Below are 7,971 nucleotides of genomic sequence, written 5' to 3'. Positions count from 1 at the left end.
TATGGTGAACGGATGAGGATAGCAAAGCCAGACCAGTATTCAACATCTTGAAGAAATTGTAACCATTCATTCTCATGTTAAGGAAAACCGAAATCAGAATCTTCAACTCAAATGTTAAAACTGCTTTTACAGCCTCAAGATTCAGGGAAGTAAATTTAGGACAAAAATGAAGAGGAACTGCTTTTCCCAAAGAGTGGTGAATCTGTGGAATTCTCTGTCCAATGAAGCAGTGGCGGCTACTTCAGTAAATATATTTAAAGAAAGGTTGGATAGATGTTTGCATAGTAGGGGATTTAATGGTTATGGGGAAACAGCAGGTAGGTGGAGATGAGTCCATGGTCAGATCAGCCATGATCTTATTGAATGGTGGAGCAGGCTCAATGGGCCAGATGGCCTACTCCCGCTCCTATCTCTTATTTTCTTATATGGCTCTGAAGCCTTGAGAACAACAAAGACTCTGCAAAAACAGCAGGCGTTCATCAGCCAGTGCCTGAGAAGAATCCTAAACATTAGATGGATTGAAAGTATCCAACCAGACTCTGTGGGAAAACACCAACCAGGAATCCATAGGGATACAAGTACATAAATAGAAATGGAGATGGATTGGCCACATCTTTAGGAAGCCAACCAACATCACCAGGCAGGCATTCAAATGGAATCCACAAAGAAAGAGGAAAAAGGGACATTCAAAGAACACACAGAGGAGAGACATTGAGGCTGAAATTAAATGATGGGGACACTCCCAGTCCACCCTCGAGATAAAGCCTCAGAACAAAGGATGATGGAGATGGGAGGTCATCGATGGCCAATGCTCTACTGAGAGCTAAGAGCCCAAGGTGCAAGGAAGTACTTTGTCCAAAATAAGAGATAAGTTAGACAGGGTTGTGTTCTCTCATTTGACTTGTTCAACCTCTATAGCGAGACAATTCTAAGAGAAATTTGCAGTACTCCAGGCATAATTCGTTGATACAATTTGAACAGCCTAAGATACACAGATGACACAGTGCTAACAGCTAGTTCTAAAGAGAATCTCCAAAAAATACTGGAAGTTGAACAAAGTGAAAGAGAGGATTGTCCATCAACTGCAAGAAGAACAAATGTATGGTTGTCACAAAGAAGAAAGAAATACAGAAATGCGAACTGAAAGTGGGCCATGAAACAATTAAACAAACATGGAAATACAACAATGACAGAGGGCTGATGTTGAAATTAGGAGGAGTATTGGTAATGCTAAATGTATGTTCGAGTGTTTGAGCAAGATACTAAAGAATAATATAATTTCTATGGGTACAAAGCTCAAGAGTGTTGCAGTGTTACATCCATTTCCCACTAACATATGGAAGGCAATGTTGAACAATAGCAAAGCAAAATGAAGGAAGACTTGAAACTGCAGAAATGTGGTTTTTGAGAAGAACCATGAAAATATTGTTGAAGGACAGAGTAACAAATGAGGAAGTGCTGCAAAAAGCTAGAAGAAGAAGAAGAAGAAGAAGAGAGCCGACATTATCAATCAGGAAATGACAGCTGGAATTTCTGGGTACTGAGGAAAGAGAAGTTCAAATATCTTGCAGTAACAGGAAAAATTGATAGAAGAAAAAGTCGCGGTTGACAGCACACGATATTCATGAGTTACATCAAGGGATGGGCCTGCAAAAGTTTTGAAAATCTTGTAGTACTGATCAGGTTAAAGACAGATAGAAGACTATTATCATCCACGTCATACAACACAGGGCGCATGATGATGTATGGTGCATCCTTATTCCAGTTAAGCAGGATATTGATTAACTTCCAGAACTGGACCTTGATACCAAGCAAGATACTGAACATTCACTATAATACAAAAAAAGGAGGCTGAACTAGGTTGTTTGTTACACTGACGTAATATTTCCGCTGAGTTTAGAACATAAATCTCCCCCATCACTAAATCTGCCATTTCCACCAATGCAGTTCTCCTGACTCTACTGCCTCTGCTCATCTGCTAACAAAACAATCATTTCTTACCGCTAGTTTTATCCATGTAACATCTAGATTTGATTAGGCAAAGATACAAACCTACTATATTTCTAAAAATACTATCCTCATGAATGGTCCAAAACATCAGCTGTACATTTCCCTCCCCAGCTGCTGCCAGCTGAGTTCATCCTGCATTTTGGGTTGTTACTCAACCTACTATATACAATACTCTGTACACTTAAAGGAATGACCTCACCTGCAAGTCCAAGGTCAAACCCAAAACTAGTTTATCTGTCATTCAAAAACAGGCAAATTTTCATCATCTCAAACTAATGGTAAATTGGTTTCTTATTGTCCTATGTACTGTTCTGTATCCCATCCTTGCAGATCTAACCCATCGAATCAGTTCCATCATTCAATCATGGCTGATCCTTTCTTCCCCTCCTCAGCCCCACTCCCCAGCCTTCTCCCCATAACCTTTGGTGCCATGTCCAAACAAGAACCTATCAAGCTCTGCCTTAAATACACCCAATGACCTGGCATCCACAGCTGCCTGTGGTAATAAATTCCACGGATTCACCACCCTCTGGCTAAAGAAATTTCTCCGCATCTCTGTTTTAAATGGATGCCCCTCTATCCTGAGGCTGTGCCCTCTTGTCCTAGACTCCCCGTCCATGGAAACATCCTTTCCACATCTACTCTGTCTAAGCCTTTCAACATTCAAAAGGTTTCAATGAGATCTCCCCTTCTAAATTCCAGCGAGTACAGACCCAGAGCTATCAGACGTTCTTTGTAGAACACTTTAATTCCTGGAATCATCCTTGTGAATCTCCTCTGAACCCTCTTCAATGCCAGCACATCTTTTCTTAGAGCCTTTAAAAGTCAAAGCATCACATCCTTGCTCTTGTATTCTAGACCTCTTGAAATGAATGCTAACATTGCATTTGCCTTCCTCACCACTGACTCTACCTGCAAGCTAACCTTCAGGGTGTTCTGGACAAGCACTCACAAGTCCCTCTGCATTTCAGACTTCTGGATTTTCTCTCCATTTAGAAATTAGTCTGCAGATTTACTTCTACTACCAAAGTGCATGACCATGCTTTTTCCAACATTGTACTCTCTTGCCCATTCTCCTAATCTGTCCAAGTCCTTCTGCAGCCTGTTTCCTCAACACTACCTGTCCCTCCACCAATCTTCATATCGTCTGCAAAAGTGGCAACAAAGCCATCTATTCCATCCTCTAAATCATCAATGTACAGCATAAAAAGTGGTCCCAACACCTATCCCTGTGGAAAACCACTAGTCACTGGCAGCCAACCAAAACAAGGATCCCTTTATTCCTACTCACTGCCTCTTACCAATCAGCCAATGCTCTAACCATGGCAGTAACATCCCTGTAATACCATGGACTCTTAACTTGGTAGGCAACCTCATGTGTGGCACCTTTTTAAAGGCCTTCTGAAAGTCCAAATATACAACATCCACTGTACCCTCTTTATCAACCCTACATGTACTAATTGTGTTGTAATTACACATAATTACATCAGTAGTGGATAAGTAACGGATCAGAAATAATTCATTTATTATCAGAATATTCAAATAGGGCAAGGACAATCTAAGCATGTGCTTCACTAATAAGCCCCATCTGATAACTGGGGAACCAACAAGTACTAAAATCCTAGATAATTAACGAAGCATGCAAATCAGACTTGACTACATTTCTCCCATTTTTATAATCATTTGTGAACATTGAGCACAATAGTTGTTTCCCATCTCCACAATCAAATGATGAGTGACAAAGTATGTATCACAAACAAGAGAAAATCTGCACATGCTGGAAATCCAAGCAAAATGCTGGAGGAACTCTGCAGGCCAGGCAGCATCGATGGAAAAGAGTGAACAGTCAATGTTCCACGCGAGACCCTTCATCAGGTCTGAAGAAAAAACGATGAAGAGTCAGAGTTAGACGGGGGGGGGGGGGTAAAAAACACGAGGTGACAGGTGAAACGGGGGGGGGGGTGAAGTACAGAGCTGGGAAGTTGATTGGTGAAAGAGATACAGAGCTGGAGAAGGGGGATTCTATTGGGGAGGACAGAAGGCCATGGAAGAAAGTAAAGGGGGAAGAGGTGATGGGCAGGTAAGGAGATAAGAAGACAGGGAAAAGGGAACGGTGAAGTGGGGGGGGGGGCAGCTGGGGGTAGACTACCGGAAGTTAGAGAAATCATCGCACCGAAGCTGTTCACACACTTTCTGCTACACCACCCTCCACGGGTGGAAGAGCAGACGGGCAGATGAACTGCGCCCAAACCTCTGCCGTAAACCCGACAAGCCCGTACCTACTCAACGATGGTATTAGCTAATTCTGTCTCCCTGATACGAATTGGCTTACCTTTATTTTAAACAAAGAGCCTTTCTGTCGGCAGTTTACTGGAGAACGTGTTGCTGGATTGTTTCAGTATGCTGCTATATGCATGCAGGTACAGCAGGCAGTGAAGAAAGCTAATGGCTTTTATAACAAGAGGAATTGAGTATAGGAGTGAAGAGGTCCTTCTGCAGCTGTACAGGGCCCTGGTGAGACCCCACCTGGAGTACTGTGTGCAGTTTTGGTCTCCAAATTTGAGGAAGGACATTCTTGCTATTGAGGGAGTGCAGCGTAGGTTCACAAGGTTAATTCCCGGAAAGGCGGGACTGTCATATGTTGAAGGATTGGAGCGACTGGGCTTAATGTATACACTGGAATTTAGAAGGATGAGAGGGGATCTGATTGAAACATATAAGATTATTAAGGGATTGGACACACTGGAGGCAGGAAGCATGTTCCCGCTGATGGGTGAGTCCAGAACTAGAGGCCACAGTTTGAGAATAAGGGGTAGGCCATTTAGAACAGAGATGCGGAAAAACATTTTCACCCAGAGAGTGGTGGATATGTGCAATGCTCTAAGTCTCTGGATGCATTCAAGAGAGAGTTAGATAGAGCTCATAGATAGAGCTCATAGATAGCAGGGTCAAGGGATATGGGGACAGGGCAGGAACGGGGTACTGATGTTCAGCCATGATCACAGTGATTGGCGGTGCTGGCTAGAAGGGCCGAATGGCCTACTGCACCTACTGTCTATTGTCTATATCAAGACATTAGCCGTTAGTAGTCATATTTAGTGTGCCTATCAAAATACACTTTCACACTTGACGAACGATCGGGAATAGTAACATAAAGTCTGGGAAATCATTGAATATATTTACTTTGAAAGAAAAGCGATCGAGAGATATCGATTAATTAGTCCTTTGCAATCGTCTAATTTGACTTCAATCCATAGTGAGGAAAGGATTTCATGCATCTGAAGTTCCATACTGTAGGTGGCCCGCGCTACACCCTCCCACCCGTGCAACACACTGATGTTACTCATGAACTATAGTAACCTCTGCGGAGACTGCGCCTCCTTCGGGCTTGGAAGGGGGAGTTAATCATCTCATGAGCCTGTGGTCCAGCCCTACCTCGCCTCTCATTGGACTGGGTTGAAAACCCAATCTGTCAGACCATGTGGCGTGGCGAGCCGGCGAATTAGTCATTTAAATAACCTAGCGAAGCTTTGAGGAGCACAGCCCAGCTCTTGATCCAGCAGGCTGCGGCGGCGCACAGCAAAGTGAATATTTTTATGAAATTAAAGCAACATTAAAAAAATTGTACTAGAAGCATTGAAAACAGTGCCGGGCAAACAAAGGCGAGAAAGTAGAGCTACCGGATTTGAAAGAAACGGCAACCGAGGTATGATTCAGCTTTGAGTTCTGTAAATATTTCTAATAACTAGACGGTTGTACCATTGTGGGAGATGGTTACTCTGTCAAAACGGATCAAAAGGGAAGTAGAGGAAACGCCACTGTTAATGAAGGGGTTCAATGCGCGGTGGGAGTGTGCGCATAAATCCGGCAGAGAACTAACGCATTCTAGTCCAGTCTAGTCTAGGCAGCGCAGATCCAGCTTTCTTTTTTTTTAAAAAAATCGAATGAATTAATTCACAGCATTACTGGATGTCTCAGAAACCCGGTGCTCCTCTGGCTCTCATCTGATTAGCCTGATTGTATTGCAGTGGAGATAAGATTACAGCGCTGCCATTTTTTCCCATCCTCCGAGCCTTGTCTCATTGTGGTTGGTTTAAGCTCTTAAGGGTGATGTTTTATTTTAGATCAGCTGTGCGAGCTTCCTTCGTCAAATCTAATGCAATTTTGTGGGGTTTTTTTCGTGGATTGATGCGGGTGCACATTCGTGCATCATTCGCCGATCTGGCTCCACGTTGCGGATGTTAGGATGGACGACATGTTGTAATTTCTTGGAAAGGTGGAGGCGTAAATTTCACCGTTCCGATGTGTAAAAGACCTTCCCACCTGACCGATCTGGGAGGGAAAATGTAAGGTCATTGCTTAAATGTCCCGCTCCCACCTTGAATGCGCCTTGGAGTAAATCTATGCAGAATTTTTTTTTAGAAAAACAGTCAATGATTGATTCCAAATCTACAGATTTCAGCTGAAAATGACGTCCAGGATGCACGTGAAAAGCAGGAAGTTTACAACATGCCGGCATTGCACCTCCAACTAGCGGAGACGATTCTTGCTTAAACATCAAGCAAGAGAAAATGTGTGTGTGTTGCTTGCTTAAACATTGTGATCAATTTATAACTGAGCCACTTCTCTTCAATTTAACAGTTGATTCACGTCCAAATGCAGATTTTTCCAAAGATAAAGTCTTAATCGTGATATTCCTGTAGTATATCAATTTCCAAAAATATATATCTTGGATTATTTTTCCCAATTCAATTTAAAAAATACCTAGTTCTAACCTAAACTTATTTTAGCCGGATGTACTCAGTAGAGTTAACATGAGGGCCACGTTCATGCATAAGTCTCCATTGGAAGGTTGGCTTTGTATTTTGGATATTGAAGATCTCTGACATGATTTCCAATATCAACATGATCTTATCTGATTCAACCAGAATGGAGCCCTAATTACCCCTTAAACAGAAGCAATCCATTGATAACGTTCTGTCAGGGATTAAAATGGTAGCAATTGGGAAACGTTTTTTTGTTCAATAGGCAAGGTCATACTAAATAAAAGAAAACTAATGTGTGTGCATGGCTTGAAAGAGTCCTGCTTAAAACTTGATTTTTTTTTGTACTGGCACATTCTTGGTGTGACTACAAACTTTCTGGTATGCTTAGCTGGAGTAATAACAATGTCTAATTTACAGTTGATTTGCTTGCGAAACTAAAATAAAAATCTAAGGTGTGTCACGGTGGCATCTTCAACATGGTTGGCAAAAGATGAAACAAGTTGGGAGGACTTTAAAATTGGGTTGTGTAGGTGGTGATCTGTTTATTAAAAATGCCGGTCTTGTGGGTTGTTCTATTAAGGTGAGAGATGAGGCTTGCAGAGGAAATCTGTGTGGTTAAGGTGCGTTTATTAATATTGGGAGTGAGGCACAAGACAAGGCAGTTATCAGTGGGTTAAAAAGCAAGGATGTAGGGAGTGACATTGCCACTAGAGATGAAAGGGGTGGCTTTAGGCTTCTGTGTATATAGTTGGGTGAAAGATCTTAGATCTTGTAGATAAGATAGAAGTAGGAAAGTTCCATTGGTAGGTGAGACTAGAACTAGGGGACATTCCCTCAAGATTCAGGGGAGAAGATTTAGGATGGAGATGAGGAGAAACTGTTTTTCCCAGAGAGTAGTGAATCTGTGGAATTCTCTGTCCAGGGAAGCAGTTGAGGCTTCTTCACTAAATATATTTAAGGTACAGTTAGCTAGGTTTTTACATAGTAAGTGAATTAAGAGTTATGGGGAAAAGGCAGGTAGATGGAGCTGAGTTTACGGACAGATCAGCCACGATCTTATTGAATGGTGGGGCAGGCTCTATGGGCCGGATGGCCTACCCCTGCTCCTATTTCTTATGTTCTAACCCTTAGAAGGACAGATATTAGGTAAGGCATTCTGATAGCAAAGTGGCTGCGCTAGGGTCACAAGAGGTGA

The 7,971-nt window shown here is 42.3% G+C and overlaps 1 protein-coding gene across 1 annotated transcript in view; it reads left to right on the top strand.

The window, feature by feature from the left end:
• The first annotated feature begins 5,521 nt into the window (after positions 1 to 5,521).
• Positions 5,522 to 7,971, top strand: part of fasn (fatty acid synthase) — an 80,702-nt gene continuing 78,252 nt past the window's right edge. The window contains exon 1 of the mRNA XM_059948586.1: positions 5,522 to 5,716. The gene's annotated coding sequence lies outside the window, so the exon portion shown is untranslated. The remainder of the gene's footprint in view (positions 5,717 to 7,971) is intronic.

Source organism: Hypanus sabinus, chromosome 23 (assembly GCF_030144855.1).
Source record: "Hypanus sabinus isolate sHypSab1 chromosome 23, sHypSab1.hap1, whole genome shotgun sequence".
Taxonomy (NCBI): domain Eukaryota; kingdom Metazoa; phylum Chordata; class Chondrichthyes; order Myliobatiformes; family Dasyatidae; genus Hypanus; species Hypanus sabinus.
This window is presented reverse-complemented; position numbering and strand designations above follow the sequence as displayed.